General features: G+C 35.7%; 1 protein-coding gene across 1 annotated transcript in view; it reads left to right on the forward strand.

Moving 5' to 3' along the window:
• The window catches only part of arhgap42a (Rho GTPase activating protein 42a), a 425,370-nt gene that overhangs the window by 26,385 nt on the left and 381,195 nt on the right, over positions 1-17,790 (forward strand). The gene's annotated exons all lie outside the window — the stretch shown is intronic.

A 17,790-nucleotide genomic window follows, 5' to 3' on the forward strand; every position in this document is an offset into this window, starting at 1 on the left:
AACAGTTAAAGGCTCCAATTACAATGTAAATTGTACTCAATCACAATAATCTCTGCTCTGTGACCCTGAGATTGAATTATGTGGGTCCAGACAACAGATTGACGGAGGGACAATACTCTGCTTACAACTCTCAAGAGTGTGCTTACATTACAGTGGAACAGAACCCATAATGTCAGAGAGAAAGTTAATTCCTCCTGTGAGCAAATTACTGCCAGGTTCTCCGTGGCGTGTACTGGAAAACATCATGTGCTAAAATGGATGGATGAACACATTTAGCTGGTATTTTTATCTCTATGCTGTAAAGGTATTTCACATAATAACTGCCTGACAATCTCATTTTCAGCCCTACCATAGTACTTTCACTTCTTAAAAAATGAAGCATTTAAAAATCTGTCTGTAATATTTAGCTTTCTTGAAACAGAAGTACCATATTTCTTTACACGCAGCAAAAACTATTTCTTATTGTAATTGCCATGTAGTCTTTATTTTAAGAGCTTTGTAATAGGCCTTTATAGCACTTTATTTTATCATAAGAGTCTCATGATAGCCTAGGATTTGATGCTGCTGTAAAACAAAATTCTGTTTATTTTTTGCATGCTAAAACTTATCTTTGTCAGTATGTTATGCAATATTATATTACTGTAAACTTTAGGAGTCCTGGTGAGCTATCCCTGAACCCAAATAAAAGATCAAAGTAATAAAAGAAGATACATTTTATTTTTTAACAAAAACAAAAGAACAATAAGAACAGAAAATGGAATAATATCTAAAGATGTGAAAATAACACAGCCTATGCCTTATGGAGTTCTTAAGCACACAGGATACCTGACTACGTCATGAGATGGCTGGTTTACTTAACCACTAACACTTTAATTTGTTCACCACGCAGATTCTCGCTTCTCTATCTCCAGACTCTCTTCTTTCCTAGATAGATAGATAGATAGATAGATAGATAGATAGATAGATAGATAGATAGATAGATAGATAGATAGATAGATAGATAGATAGATAGATAGATAGATAGATAGATAGATAGATAGATAGATAGATAGATAGATACTTTATTAATCCCAAGGGGAAATTCACAATTCATTTTTCAGTGAATGAATTCCTGTGATGAAATTCCTCTCATCTATTGAGAACTCATCTCCTGACTATGTCCCAACTCCAAGCTTTAATGTACTGGTTGAAAGGAGTTATTAATTCCAGGTCTAGAAGCATGCCAGGATAACCCTTCATAAGTACTTTCAAGTTACCAGGCCACCATTTAGAGACGTTTTGGTGCCCTTAGAAACTCCCCATGACTGGTGGTGCTGGGTTTCTCTGAAGCAGGGCCATTCAATTACAAATTCAGTTGGGCCTGATTTTCAAACCAAGAAATTTAGTTGGGCTCAACATTTTCAGCGGCTCTTTTAAATTTTGCCACATCCGACACAGGCACATCAAAAGGTGTATAAAAACAATACAAAAGCTATAACTGAACAGAATCTGAGGTAGTAGCAGTACTTTTTTTTCCACTTTTGAAAAATAAATATTTTGGTTATATCTGGCCTACAGACACATCCCAAAGTGCATAAAAACAAAATAGTGCACAGTATTGGCGATAGCATTTGTTTGTCTTTTGAAACAAAATAAATATTGTGGTCATATCACAAACTGCATTTAACATAATAAAAAAAATATCAAAGCTATCATAGCACAAACCCATAACAAGTGATAACAGTAACTGACACACATGAATACAATGTCTACTGCACACTGTGGAAACAGAGGTTCATTTAAAATCACCACATGTTTAATTAGCAGTGCCTTTTTTTTTTAAGAAGAAGGTGGCGGTACATATACTTTGCATTTGGATCAAGTTTGTGGTGCTGTGAAGGTATATAGAGGCTGAGAGTGAAAATGGTGAAAAGTTATTTGGTGAGATAGTGAGAGTTATTTGGTGAAAAAACATAACATTTAAAATTTGAAACTGACAAATCATCAAATATAATAATAATTCTTCACATTCATATAGCGCTTTACTCACTACGCTTTATAAACGTAGGGAAAACCCAGGATGCGAACCCATGAGCTCCTTATTGCAAAGCAGCTATGCTACCATTACACCATCTGCGTAAGTGTACTGTGCTGTATAATATTGTGCTCGATAATTTAAAATTACAAACACAGAATTTCCAAAATCGAAGAATATTAACTGTGGGTTAATAACGAGCTCTACGTTCTACAAAAAATTTGTTATGTATTCCTGAAAAGCAATCAGTGCTTAATTGGAATGAGTTTTCAAGACACTTCCAAACTTTTTTGCATGTTTTTGTTAAATGCAGTCTTTCTAATAAGTTCTTTGCTTGTCAAAGGCTGATTGTTGTCCTCGTAACAGCCATGAATCCGCAGGATCAAAGCGTGTAATGGGAGGGCCAACCAATTGCATGAAGAAAAGTGCAGAGACAGTGCTTGTCAGCAACAAAACTTTCATTGGAACAACAATCAGGTTCATTTGTGAAAATCCACATTCGCTCTCACTTGATGAAACTGGAATACAGCTAAGACTCGGCACACAATTGATTATAGAATCATTTATTATGTATTCGATGCCACGACCAGCTGTCGAGGCTGAGGTGACAGTACAATGACCGGCATGTACAGTCACAAAAAAAAAAATCATTATATCATAGACTACTACCATCATTTCTAGACGTACAACAAGGTGCTGTATTGTGGGATGAATGTTGCTAGGCTACGAGGAATATTGCATTCATGGTCTGTACTGCTGTAGGAATTTATGTAGGAATTTCTAAAGGCACACAAAATGTGTTTTTCTTGCTTTTTCTCAGCATTTCTGGCAGGACCATGGGCTGGGCCACTTTGAGGTTGCTTTTGGGCTGCATGTGGCACCGTGGGCTGCAATTTGAATAAGCCAGCTCTACAGGACACCCATACTACAGAGTGTGACTGGGAACTGAAAGACTGTCTGATCTTTCCAGTACACTTACAAATGTAATCCACTGTGTCCTATAGCAGCCTGGGGAACATTTACAAGGGAAAAAATATCTATTATTACTAGTACCAATTTACATTATACATCTATCTACTATATAATAAAACATGAAGGTTAACATTCTGTGACAAGAATATTTTCAGGCAGTCAGTGAGAAAAACAGTGTATTTGTTTTACTTTTAGTTAAGGCACATTCAGTACATTTTCGAACAGACATGTTGTTCTGCAAATTGACATGAATATTGTGTATCATAGTGAAAAGCAATGAATAATTTGACTGATTTCTTTTTAATTATGATATAAAAAAATTTGCCAAAGTTACATTTATTGTTGACAAGGATAATCTTCCATATATACAGCCTGTCATCTATAAAAGACACATTGGAATGGTGGGAATACTCTGTACACATATATTGTCCCAAAGGAACTGGCTGGTTTTTTACCATTCCCCCATCATATCTCTCTTATTCCAAATTCCATATATAGTGTAGTTTAGGGATACTTTCACATTTAGAATTTAAAAGAATTATAACATTTCAATTTTCTTTATATCAAGTTGCACAATGTCTCCTCTGACGCTGTTGTCATGTTTCCAGATTTTACATACTGTATTGTTCTAGCCATGGTCAACTAGTACATTTGTCAGTCTCTTGTTCATTTAAATGCTGCATGTTGTTACACAATATGTGAGGTCAAGCTGGTTGTCTTTATATTTTTACAGTTTTTGAAAATTGTCCGATATTTGTTAAAACAAACAAACAAATAAAAAATAACTCCTTAAGTAAAAAATGCAAGATTCTCCAACAATTTCTCTTCTGGTTTTAAGTTTTGGTTTTAATTTTTGCAAGTTTAGAACATACAAGTTTTGCTCTTGTTGTATAATTCTGATAATCTCCTGACCTTACTTTATCCTACCACCTTTCTTTTAATGTTGACATGTCTGCCACTATTTTTCCTGTATATCTGTTTTACTTTAGGAAAGATCTAATGGTCCTGACACACAGACCCAGGCACTGCTACCATCCACCTACTCACACAGGCATTCAGGAGACATCTTTTTTCCCCAATGTGAGTTTTTCTCTTAATATAGTTTCCCTGTTTGGATTTTCTCTTTCATAGGCACATATATTCCTTATCATAGGTCTGGCAACTCCTTACCAGACAAATAGTCTGCTATATTATATAGTATGCAATACATGAGCTTAACCATATAGCATGAGAATGGAGTAGTGTAACAGCAGTTTCTTAAAGTCATTAAGCTCTTTCCAGACTTCCAGCTTTAACCAAAACATTCTTGTCACTAAGAAAACACCAGAAGCCAAATACTTTTAGGGGATAAGGTCATAACATTTGAACGACATTTGCATTTATTTATATAAGAAGATAAATCTCAACAAGTAGCTCAGCAGTACTTGCTTTAAAAAAAATCAAGTCAACAGCAGATCATTAATATTTCATAAAAAAGTAGTCTTGTTCCAAAATTTGTAGAAATAAATCTCCTTTATGTGATTTATTAAGTATCTCAGCACTTATACATCTCTGGAGTGGGAAAACAGCAAAATATTTCGGCTGTAATTCATGTACATAGACTGATTATGTCACCTTTTGTAGTGCTTTTCCAATGCCTTAACTGGCATTTCCAAAACCTATTTTCTATTAAGTCTAGGAGCAAATGACATTTCAAAGATTTATCATTGGCAAAGCTTCCCAAAGCCCATGGTTTATCATTTGTAGGTGGTTCTGCCATTTTAAAGAATCTCAGATAAAGCTAGATTGTATGTCTTTACTTTTTTCCTCAAAGAGTATCTTTCTGAAATTATTAACAAAGGATATTCTAGCAAATAACAAAATAAATAAGCTCTTTCAGTCTTTATGATAAAAATGGTAGTACAATAAATGGATGTTTAAACAATTGCAATGCTTTTTAACATATTTGTCATTTTGATTTCAAGATGATTTAAGTTATGCTTATAACATGAAACAAAAAAAAAAAAAACTAATATATTGTCTTTATGTACAACTGAGGCTATTACTGTGTTTTATCGAAAGAGCTGTTGATTGCCTGAACGGCCAAAATGAAGAAAAGTGTGTAATCAGTGATGTTACTCAAGTTTCAGCAGAATATGCATTAATTAATTATCAGAAATTATTCTTATTGATAATGGAACCAAATCAGTTTACTCTTGTATGCCTAATTTGTGGAGATATTCTGATAATACATCTCAGTAGTATAGTAATAATTTGCTTACTTTGGACTTCTAATTTAGTTTACCATTGATTGTTCTATAATTTTGTGGTGAGCAGCATATGGAAGCCCTACACTACAGCAGCTCACTGCTAAATATTACAAAATGTTTCCAAATATAGCACAGGCAGGTTAAACACTTGCCCAGTATCACACAATGAATCTACAATTCATGTCCATAGCTTTAGCCTTGACGTAATGCTGCCTGCCAGTGTTTAATTGTCTTCCTGTCTAAGACAAAGTCTGATACTGCAAACTAATTAGTTGCTAAGAAGAACAAAAAGTAATTTGAGAGCCTGCAATACTTGGCATTTAACGCATATGCACTAGACCAGAGTGGAGAAGAGCTTGAGGAAACGATTCCTGTCTGTTACAGTTTATCTGCATTCCATTATGGACTTTAAGAAAGTTTTTTTTTTCTAGTTGGAGAATCTAATACCAGCAAGGTTAATTCAGAATATTGTGAACCAGTTGGCATGATAATCATCAAAAATGCCAGTCCACTGTGAGCTCAGGATGCAACTAGACTGCCTGTAATATCGGCCATATGCTTTAAATCTTGATACGTTCCTTCTGAATATCTTTCAAAACAAGGTTTACTTTTGTTCTGTCAGACCAACCCCTTGGCACTAGGATGTGAACTCTGCCTCATCAACATGGTTTGGTGTCAGTTAAAACATGACCTTAGTTTTTACAGTTCATCGAAAGGCCAGAGTCCAGTGAGATTTGGTCAGATGGGATTTAACCCTGGAACACAGTGATTTCAAGAATGTTTTATTAAATGTTTAATTCTCACAGCCTTTTACATTTCTGTTAAAAAAGTAAAGTCTGTGACAGTCGATCTTTGGCCACAAAGAATTAAAAATCTCGATGAAGTATTTCCACTAAAGCATGTGGTGAAGGGATCATAAGTATTAATTTACAATATACTCTTCACTCTGCTTTTGTGCCTGGCATGCATTTACACATCATTTTAAACATTTTGCATAAATACATATTTTTACCTGTTTATTTCTCAGTGTTTCGTTGATGCAACGAAAGAGAGGTTATGGCTTTTGACAAAAAATCAACAATTAAGACAAGGAAAACATTTTTAAGGTGAAAATCATTTTGTATCCATTTCCCATCTGTTGCTTTTCTCTTCTGCTACCTCAACTCTCCAGAGTCCAAGATTCAAATCCTCTGTGTGGAGTTTGCACATTGTTTCTATGCTTGCAATTTTTTATTTAAAGAATACTTTTGACATTTTTCAAGTTGAAGTTATTTCTTCATAATCATGGTATGTATTGATTTGCCACATCAGTGCATGTGTATATGTGTTCACCATGTGATAAACTCGACTGGTGTCCTGTCCAGCTGTTTTTCTTGCCTTGCGTCTGATGATTGCTAGGATTGGCTCCAGCTGCTCTGCAACCCTTCCATGGATAAGTGAGTTAAGAAAATGGATGAATGTTCTAAATTTTGTTCTAAAGTGAAGCATTTGTTATATGTTTAAAAAAAATACCTACCCTGTATTCTCATTTTAAAATGGTAGTCATAGGGCAGAAGTCTAAACATAAAAATAAACAATCTAAGGCTTTAATAAAAATATTGTATTATAATACTGTATAATCAGCTCAGTTATTTATTGTAATATGTAGAAAGCACAATGGGACTCATGTGCATGCTTGATTGGCATGCACATTGGCATGAATCTCCTTCCGTAGTCTATGTAAGAAGATTTTTTCCAACAGGCATACAAGTTAAATTGACTGGTTACTCTAAACTGACCTGCTCTGCAATGAACCGTCCCTCCTGATAATCTCTTAAATTGTACCGAACGAATACTTCACTCCTGGTTGGTACTATGATTGGAATAATCAGGTTCAAAAATGCATTGATATGCGGTATTCTCTCCAGTGTCTTCTAGTCCACATCCTTTATTGCTGGCAGAGTGTAATAATAAGACTGTACTTTTATTATGACAGTGATAAAAGGAAACATTATTAAGAACATTTAAATAGACAGACATTTAGGGTTAAATATTAATAATAATATCCCTAATGCAAAAATAACACAGTGGCTGATTCCATGTGATACTGGAGAGAATCCATCCAATCTTGTGCATTATAACTATGGCAAATCGACATTTATGAAAATATATATCACTAAAACAATGAGAACATGCAAACTCTTCACAAATGGCACACCAGATGAGAAATATTCCAGTGTCTAAGGTTTGTGATACAACAGTGGTTTTGATTTCAGGAACCTGTGACAGTATTTGTAGTAGATTCACACTGAGCCTTTGTGTATTTGAAAATTTGTGGATAATTAAGCTAGTCACTAATATTCAGGATTACAAGAACACAGGGAGACTAGTGCTGCGGTCTCATGGCTTCCAAGTTCTTGCTTTGAATCTCAATCTGCATGGAATCTGCACATTTCACCGTGTCTGTGTGTTTTTTCCTTAGGGAATTCTGCTTCCCTTTCCGCATCCCAAAGATTAGTTTATATTTTTTTGATTGACAATTCTGAATTTTCTCTATTATGAACCAATGCTGCCTGAACAGGCTTCAGCCCATCATAACCCTGAAGAAGATTAGGCACGTTTGAGAATGTAATGTTGTGTTACGAGCTTATAAAAAACTACCTTACATGTGTAATAACCTACTGAAAATGTAGAAATTGAAGAAATAAATAACAAGGAGGGGACATTTTTTCAGCATATTAATACGGTGTAATGCCTAAATTACTTTCAAGAGATCCTGAAACACTTCTTCAATTTGATTCAGTTTGATTCAGATGGTGTTACAATGTCTTCCAAAATGTTAGCGTTAATTCAACATTGTCTAAGAAGACAGTACCAGAGAGAACAACTTTTTTATTATACCATTAGGGAACACTCAATAGGTGAAGTTGCTTGGCACTATACATTTTAAAATTTATTTGTTCACAAATGTTGTAATTTTTCCTTATGGATGCATTTATTGAGCATATTGAAGATCAATCTTCAGGTGTATGTCTATTACAACTAAATTAACCATTTAATATTAATAAGAAACTATAGAAAGTGCTTTCCAAAAAAAAAGGAAAATGGTTATACAACTAGAATGAACAATTGACATCAGAAACTAGGCATTCAACTCATATACTGTATGGCTTATCTGAGAGTACTGGGATGTTGCGCCAGGTTGTTAGCAGAAAGAATGAGTTTAGCTACTCTATCTGGTTATTTAACATAGAAGTCAATAAAACTTTGTTTTATCACACTTCACATATTTGCTCATAATCTAATCTTTAATTTCTTTGCTTTTTTTTAAAAAAGATACATGAAATAAATAAATGACGTTAGCGTATCTGAAGCTGATTTCTCCAATTTGCACATGAACTTGATGTTAGCACGTTGTTCAAACTACGACATTGCGCCTAATGACTACGCAGACATCTAACTCAAACAGTAATTAAAACAATACTACATGTTGAAACGAATCCAGACCTGTTGTAACTGGTCTACAGACGTGCTGCACTTCACTCCACAACAATGTGTGCGTAATCTGATCTCTCATTCTCCCGCTATATCACAATTCCAGGAACTTTTGACTGCCCCTCGTATTTCTGCTTCCAGCTGTAGTTTACTGTGCCAGTGATATAATCTAACATGCAGTAATTTCTAAGATGACACTGAACATATCATGTCCAAAAATGCACCTTCTTACCGTTCCTGTTTAATAAAGAAATCCATTTTTCCACTTTATTTTTTTTTTTAACTTTTATTGAATTTATTAAAAGCATTTAACATTCCATATAATCAAATCAAACTTAATAAAACTAAATTCAATTCAGTTTCCGCCCATGAGAAAGACAGGAAGGCCAACAGCCTTTTTAAAACTTTTGAGAGTAGTAAAGAGAGAAAGGTGTGTATCTCCCCAATATAAATGCTTATTCTAAAATGTTATTGATTAGATCCTGCCAGGTTTTAAAATGTTTTGAACAGATCCTCTAAGTGAGAATTTGATTTTTTCCAGGTTCAAATAGTATATAACATCAGTTACCCACTGACGTAACCCACTTATTCTGTAGGAAGCTGAAGCCAAGCCCTGCTGCATCAAGTGCAAGGCAAGAGTCAACAGACGTTAATATACCAACACTTATGGACACACTAAGACAACACTCCCACAGGGACAGTTTAGAAATGCTAATCAGCCTAACAGACACATCTTTAGGTAGAGGGAATAAGCCAGAGAACCCAGAGAAAAATCATAAAAGCACAGGGAGAATGTGCAAACTCCCTGGACAGTGGCCAGGCCTGGAACTGAACCCTGGGTCCTGGAGCCAAGAGGCGGAAACATGATCTTCTGTAGTATTATTGATTTAAAGCAGCCTATCCTTCATGGTCATCACCCAGGAAGCTCTTCACTGGGGAAGAATTTGCATTTTGTAATGACAGAAACAATACAATTTGCAAATGATATTTCATTGAAAGTGATTTAGAAATATGAGGTCGCCTAAGCTAAGTCTTTGCCTTAGGCACATAATTATTTGCCATAGTTTATTAACCAGGTAACTGAGATGCAGTTATTTCTGTTTGCTTCTTATGATATTGAATCAAAGTATAAACCCACTCATTTTTTTAGATGCAGTAATAATATTTTCTGTGTCATACTCTTTTCAGCATGGGACATTCTAAATTGCTGCAGCTATAATCTAAAGTGTGAGTTTGTGTTATTGCTTTTCTATTTCAAAACAAGGAGGTTTTAACTTCATTCTTCCCTTCTTTCATCTCTGCAGACTACAGTACTCGAGCAAAAATGAAGGGTCCTCTATCGCTGTCTTATAGGTCCTTGCTGCCATTCTCCTCCTTCTTCTTCGCTTATGGAATATAAATTTCCTGTTCATCTGTGATTCCTGCTTTGGAGAGGGTCTCCTCATAATGTTATAATCTGCCTGTGCCAGACTTCTGCATTGTGGCCACAGAATCTATTTCTTTTTTTTCTTTCTTTTCTTCTTCCTGGGGCAAGTTTATATACAGTATACAAAAATTAAACTCTGTTTGATACAATGTGCTTTGCCTTCAGCTACTTTTGTCATACTCTTATTGCCTCTTCTTCCTGCTCATTTGTCCTGTATTTTATTCTACAGTTCTCCCACCATTTACCATGTCAAGGTCTCTTCAGAGTCTAAGGATGTGTAATACAGGGGGTACACATACACTGTATCACAGTATAGCATGCTATAAACATGTCATCCAAATGATCTTACTTTCTTTACACATTTGTCCATGTCTGAGTCACTCTGCTGGGCCTCAACATAAGTATTTATTTTATATTTAAGAATAAAAAAATGTTTTCTCTCTGTGTTCTGTTATATGAACAGTGAATTAAAATGTTTGTAAACATTTTATCAGCTTTTAGAGCAGCATTGTTCATACACTACTACTCGTTAGAATTTTTTCTATAAAGTAGGATAATCTCAAGCAACCTAGTGGTATACTGTATTTCTCATTAACAAATTAATAAATAAAAATATACATCAAAATTAATTCTATACAGTATATTTGAAATCTTTTAACTGTTTTTGATATGCAAATCGCAATCCAGTTTTTGGTAGTCTTAGCAAGGTCAGGTTTCCAAAGGCCATGAAAGAAGGCAGCTTCTGAATACAAATTGAAATGCCCCATCTTCCTTGTTCATTGAGTGTTTTTTTTTTTCGTTCATCAATACAGACAACACAAGTAATTGATTCTCTGTGTGATTTCTACACATTAATTTGGATTTTGTCTCTTGGTGCACACTTTTTTACTTCATCCCAAATGTATGTGCTTTGGTTAAAGAATAAGTTTGGCATATTTCAAGTGGAGGTTGTTTTTGTAGTACTCATGATATATGAATAGGAGCACATTATGTATACAGAGGGGTGCCAAATATGTAACTGAAGGAGTGTGCACTCTGGACACTGAGAGGGACAAGGTCTATGGACATCGAGATGCATCATCCCTGTCTCCTCTATCTAGGGCTCCAAGTGGGCTTCAGCTGGCACTGGGAACAGAAAAAATATTGTTACTTCAAGAAAATACTATTAAGAATATTAGACGTATATAAACAAAAGACCTGTGTGTGTATGTGTGTATGGAGCAGTCCGTTCTGCGCATGCTCAACCACAGCCACTAGATGGCGAATGCATGCACTTTAAACTTTTTCGGTGCTTTCATGCACCTCAGTTCTCACTATGAATGACGTGTGTGTGTGTGTGTGTGTGTGTGTGTGTGTGTGTGGAGCAGCTGCTCTTTTCACCCTCAACCACAGCCACGGGAGTTGGTTTGAATTCTATGGAAGATATAGAAGCTTATACAAGTGTGACTTGCCCTTGGTGAGGTGGCGTATGCATGCACTTTTAAATTTTTTTGGCACTTGCATGCATCTCCCTTCTCATTGAACCCAAGCAGAAAAACTCAGCTTTGTGGTACATTCATGTTGTACATTCACATGGTGAGCTACCATACATTTACCTCAGATAGTATCCAGCCTGTCCCACTTAGTTTGTGCTACAGCTGCTCTCGACTACACATCGGTTTCAGACAAGATACGACCTGCTGACTTCGTTGATGCCTCTTGAAGTTCACCAATATAGTAAAACTGCTAGGGAGTCTTCGGGTTGTTTTTTTGTCCCGAGGACCACACGCAGCTTGTCTGTAATAAAATGTATTATTTCCAGTTTACTTTTGTTGCCTCAAGCATGCCTCTGAAATACAGAAGGCACATTTTTTGAGATCAAAACCATTGCTGCTTCAAAGTGGATGTTTCAGTAAGTTTTAAGGCATTTGTTTTCATGTGTGAATCTCTGCTCCATCATTTTGTGTTTAAAACATAAGAACAGGTTAGATATTTTTTTAAATTTATTAAAAATGCTTCACTTTAGAACACAACTTCATGTGGCAAATTAATATTTACCATGATAGTGAAGAACGAACTTCAGCTTGAAAAATAGCAAACCTATCCTTTAATTGTTGAACCTAAATTTTCTGAGAATGAATGCATATTGGTATGTCTGCTTTGAGATAAACAAGCATGTTATCTAGGGTTGTTTTTGATTTTATACTCCATGTTTTCCGATTATGTGATCACCGAGAGAATAAGTATGTTTAGAAGGACAATACTGATAATATATTTTGTGTTGCATCATAAATTACAAGCAATGCTCCAGATATCCACTAAGTTCACCCAAGAGGTATCCGAACTGTTATGGAATTTAGCGTTGTTCATTCATAAGCAAACCCACACTCATTCACACTAGGTGAATTTAGAATCACCTATTAACCTAATCTGCACTTCTTTGGAATGTAGAAAGAGAACTAGAGTGCCTGAAGACACAGAGATTTCATGTAAATCCATACATAGAGGCTCTCTTCACACCTAGAACTAACATGCATTTTCGTTGCTCCGAACAAAAATCCAAAAGTGTACTGCCTGCACTAAACTGAAGCAGTGAAAATGAAAAATGGAATCGGCAAGGGAAAACATGTAAATTAGCCAAAGTCAAAACCGAGAAATGAAGAATTGGGATAAACAAGCTCAGGACCTGCAGACAAAAATCCTAGTCAGAGGAATAGCAAGAAAATTAAAAACCCACGATATCAGGAACCAAAAATGGAAGTCAAAGGTCGAAGTCATAAAGGACAGAAACATGTTTTGTAACCAGAAATCAATTATAATGCATATAAACTAATTCTAGGATTTTTTGCTTGTATCCACTGAAATGGACAAAACAGGAATTGCATGACACTGACATTTTATGCCATCACAGTAATGATATCTCATGTTGCACACTTTTGGCCTAATTCAGCCTAACATTGGCATGCCAATAATCAAACAACTGTCTCAAAATGGTGGCGACTGCATGAAAAACAAAATGGTGCTGTGGAAGAATGAAAAACAAATGTAACCACTAAATTCCTTGGTCTCCAAAATCTCCAAAATGGTGTAGTTGAAAACATTCCGAAAACAAACACCAAATCATGATAAATAGCACTTTGAAAACCAGATCCAAATGCTTTTGTGATCTGATTTCTAAGAGCACATTTTGACCTAGTCAGAAATGGATAGCAACCACATTAGACACATGTGTAAATGCAAATACATTTTCCATCAGCATACAACAACCACATAAGTGGAAGCCGATTTTAATTTTGACCTGGAAAGTTATACTGTATCTCAATCCAGACATGATGTGAACACTAGAGCCACATTTTATTGGCAGTTGTAAAAGTGGCCATATTGACTAGGCTGGGTATTTTGAACTCATTCTCCTGGACCTTGAAACAGTGGTTAATACTATAAAGAATGCATGTAACAGAATAGTTCTTGATCTGTTTTTACAAACAATAAAGCGTCCATTAAAAAAAAAAACTTCTTCATGGATAGGTTTTCTGTTAGTAGACCATCAAGAAATAATAGAATGGAATTACAAAAAGATTTAAAGAAAGTGGATTTCAGTATCGCCATCTTTTTTGAAAGGTTTATATTTAGAGCTGAGTAGAAACAAAGCCAAGACACTGACTTTTAGAAATCTTCTGTTATGGCAGCAGCTAATGTGGGTGTCTCTCACATAATAATGCTGATCTTGATCTGACTGATAAAATGTATGGGAATCTTTTGATTTTGCAGCCATCCAGTTAGTAGTGCCAGACATCTAAGAACAATCAAACATAGGCTCCTTCTGTAAGCTTTAATCTTTAGTCCAAGTGTTTGGCAATCAATTGTTCTGCAAAAACTCCAGTCCAATCAGTTTGTCTTCCTGCAGATGCTCGCACAGAAGTAGGGGTCAGGAAATTTCTGTTACTGCAGCTTGTTAAGTCTTCTAGAGATTAAGAATAGGCATTAAATACATTTAGGACCAGATTTACCAAAAGGCAAACACATGTGCACCATGTTTCCATCTTTAGTAGCTCTGCCTGACATTTACGAAGGGACTTCCAACCAGCTGCCAACTGATATTTTGTTTGCCGTGTTTAAATGCCACTCTGCAGAAGAAGAATCACACTTGATTTTGGACCCAAACTGGTCAATGTTTAGCAAATTTTATAAAGTTACTCTGATCATGGTACTGACTATGTAGATGGCTCAAATATCTGTGACGTGATTCAAGCAAAATAATTTTATTTCAAAATTATACAAAAGTGTCCTCTCACTCCACAAGGCAAGATTTAGTTTAAAGAAGGCAGAAGGGTGAGGTTAACAAGTTTCTGTTATTCAAAGGGATTCAAGAATAGGCAGCCATACCAGTCAAGTTACAGTGGTTAAGGATCAGAATATTTTATTAAACCCACCTAATCACATTCAGGGTGAGGTAGTTTTATTAACCCTCAATGTCAGGTGCAAAACACCATTCTGCTTCAGGGTACACTTGCACACATGCCTGTACTCAGTTAAACTGGGCTATTTTAGAGTCGTATGATAGGCTAACCTGTGTGTTCTTTGGATGTAGAAGAAAAAAATGGAGTATGTGGAGGAAAACTTATGTGGACACAGGAAAAATGTGCATATTTCACATTGATGGCTCTGCCGTGACTCTGGAGCTTTGAGAAAGAAGTACTAATCACTGTACTTCATGGTCTTAATGTGAAGATCTAAAATAATCTGTAAGTTTATATATGTGTGCTTAATGTAACATTCATATTTTTTTCAAGAATGCATCAGCCCCTTGGGTTCAGTGCACAAGCTTGATTGTGCCACATAGAATGAAAATCTTAACAAAACTTTTCATTGTCATTGAATTATCTTGATCTTTTACGTTGTTCTCTTTTCTGCCATAGATTTTCATCATAATTATTCCCCAAAAATATAAGATTCTGTGTCAGTTACGTTCCTTTTTGTTAGCAACTGATTTTAACATTTTTTCATTACACATTTCAAAATTGCTGCGTACCGTTGAATTCCCAAAAGATTCCTCTTCCTGTGTTCTCATTTACCTCCCTGATGGTTTCCAAGTCTCAGCTTTCAGACGACTGCTCTCTTAAAAAAAAAAAGGTGCCAAAGTGGTTCTTAAGAGCAATACCATAGGGGAACCATTGTTGGTAGGCTAAAGAACCATCCACTGGAAGGTTCCAGAAAGATCTATTATTTATTTACATTTATAAATTTATTTTATTCATTTACAAGTGATTTCCAACTCACTATGAAAAGCGCTTTTAGTAGTGAGAAAAGCACTATATAAATGTAAAGAATTATTATTATGTAGATCTGTAACATGCTCCATAAATAATCGTGAATGGATGAAAATGGGTTCATGAGTTTAGAAGGACTCTTGCTGCATACAATAGCACAATTTAAGTTCAGTTTTTTTTGATCTGTTAGTATCCTGCTAAGTTTCTCTTTGCCCACATATCAGGAAACCTTTTAAAGAGACTAAAAACTAATTTGATATACAAAGAACACTTCAAGGAATGAAATGGTTCCTTGGTAAGCAATGGTTCTACAAGAAACTGCGCAATCCATTAGCCTGCCTCTACTACACTTTTAAAAATGATGGTTCTTTAATGGCACGCTAATGGATTGCGAAAATATTCTATTCATGGACATGTCCGTAGTGATATGTGTTGGGCTACAACACCAGAGACTATTATCTCATGTGTAAAGGTCACCCCAAATGTTCAGAAATCACATTAATAGTGGCAGACACCCAAACCTGTTGCTATGTCTTCGTCCCTCATCTAAATTTCCAAGGCCTTTCTCTATTGTGGGTAAGGCTTTGAGAACAGTGCTGAGACCATCCATCTAAAGCACACACTCACCAGAGTGCAAGCTTAAGGGCATCATTTCAGACATCTATCGCTACTACTGTCTGTTCATCTCTAATTGAGATACTGAGTTCAGTGACAAACCTTCTAACTTTCTGATCATGCAAGAAGATATGTTTTCCCAAATCATAGCACCTGCTTTATAGTAAACAAAATTAAGCAAAAAGAAAAAATTATTTGCAGAACTTTTCTTTTCTTTAAAAATCTGATGCTTTTTATTACCCAAATATGCATAACTGGTTTTTATTACTTCAAATTAAACAGTTTCTGTATATCAGAGGAGCATTTCAGATAATCTTCATTTATTACCAAATTCATTTACAATCCGTCCTGGGTATGACGTTAATCTGCATCCAGCCCTGAATGTAGGCCTTCTAACCTTCAGGGAAAATCCTGGGGGTTGGTGGCAGAATTGGCACTCCAGCCACCATAAGAAAACCTCACACTGTTCCACTCCATCTGAACTTGTGTGGTGCTGAGGTGTCACCCATTGCATGGCTACAGGGGTCCTAATCTGGGGATCCTGAGTTGGTTTGTCATGTGGTGGGTGTGGCAATGAGATGTATCAGTGCGTGCTCCTAACCTCTCTCTCTCTCTCTCATTTACAATAAAAGCTAAGATAAACTTTATTAATCCCAATAGACTGATAGAAAATAAAGTACTGAGTTGCAAATTTTAATGTATATAAAACAAAAGTGCACATTCTATAAGGAGACAAAACAACCTTCCTAAAGTATGAGCAAGTGACACAGTGCTTTGTAGTAGGTAATGTGGCCTAGTGATCAGGGAACCATAGCTTATGTGAGAAGTTTTTAACTTACATTATCATGTCAAAGTCAAATTGTGAATCAGAGCATATCAATTAAACAATTTATACTCCATGTATACAAAATGCATAGAGACAAGAGTACTGTACATGTGTATTTGTACCTTGTGAAGCCGTTTCATAACCCAGTATGAATTTCTTTCCCAGCCTGGTTACTCTGTGTGTGTGGAGTCTGCAATTTCTTTGTGCGCTAACTTGTGTTTTTACTTTGGGATCCTCTCCAAGACACGCCAGTGCACTGACGATGCTAAAATCAACTAGTGTGTATATACACATGCCTTTTGATGGACTAACTCCCAGTAATGGCTTTGGAAATGAATGAAAGGATGTGTTTATGACATTAATTGCGCAACCATAGTTAGATGATGGGAGAAACAGCATATATCAAATGCGCATGTTTTAGTCCTTCCATCCATTTTCAAAATGCTTTGTCTCGAGAGCCATCTTGACATCATTTTAACAGCAGAAAATGAATTATTAAATTGCATAACGTTTGAGAACAGGATATTTAGTACTAAGTTATGTTTACCAAAATAGTATAGAATTACTTTTCAAATGTTCAAATCCTACCATATTTATTCAGACAAATAGGTACGCATTATTATTTATTGCCGAAAGAAAATTCTGATTGGAATGCTCATAATCGTAAGCGGCTAAATGTTTATTTTATGATGTTTAAGTTTTGAACTCCATATTAAGGGTGCTGGCAAAAAAGAGCTGACATGATGCTTTGCTGATAAATGCAATTGTTTGAGGGAGTTTGTTTTACAGAGGGAGAGTTTTTGTTGTTTGCCCATACATGGACTCAAAGCAGACAGGGTAACCCAAGGAAATCCAGCCTATACTGGTATGCAGTAGGACAACCCACAGAGAATTTATAGACTGCTAATCTAGTTAGTAATGTGGGGAACAGATGCTGGTTCAGGGAAGCAATAATACCATGTTGA

Source organism: Erpetoichthys calabaricus, chromosome 4, assembly GCF_900747795.2.
Source record: "Erpetoichthys calabaricus chromosome 4, fErpCal1.3, whole genome shotgun sequence".
NCBI lineage: Eukaryota > Metazoa > Chordata > Cladistia > Polypteriformes > Polypteridae > Erpetoichthys > Erpetoichthys calabaricus.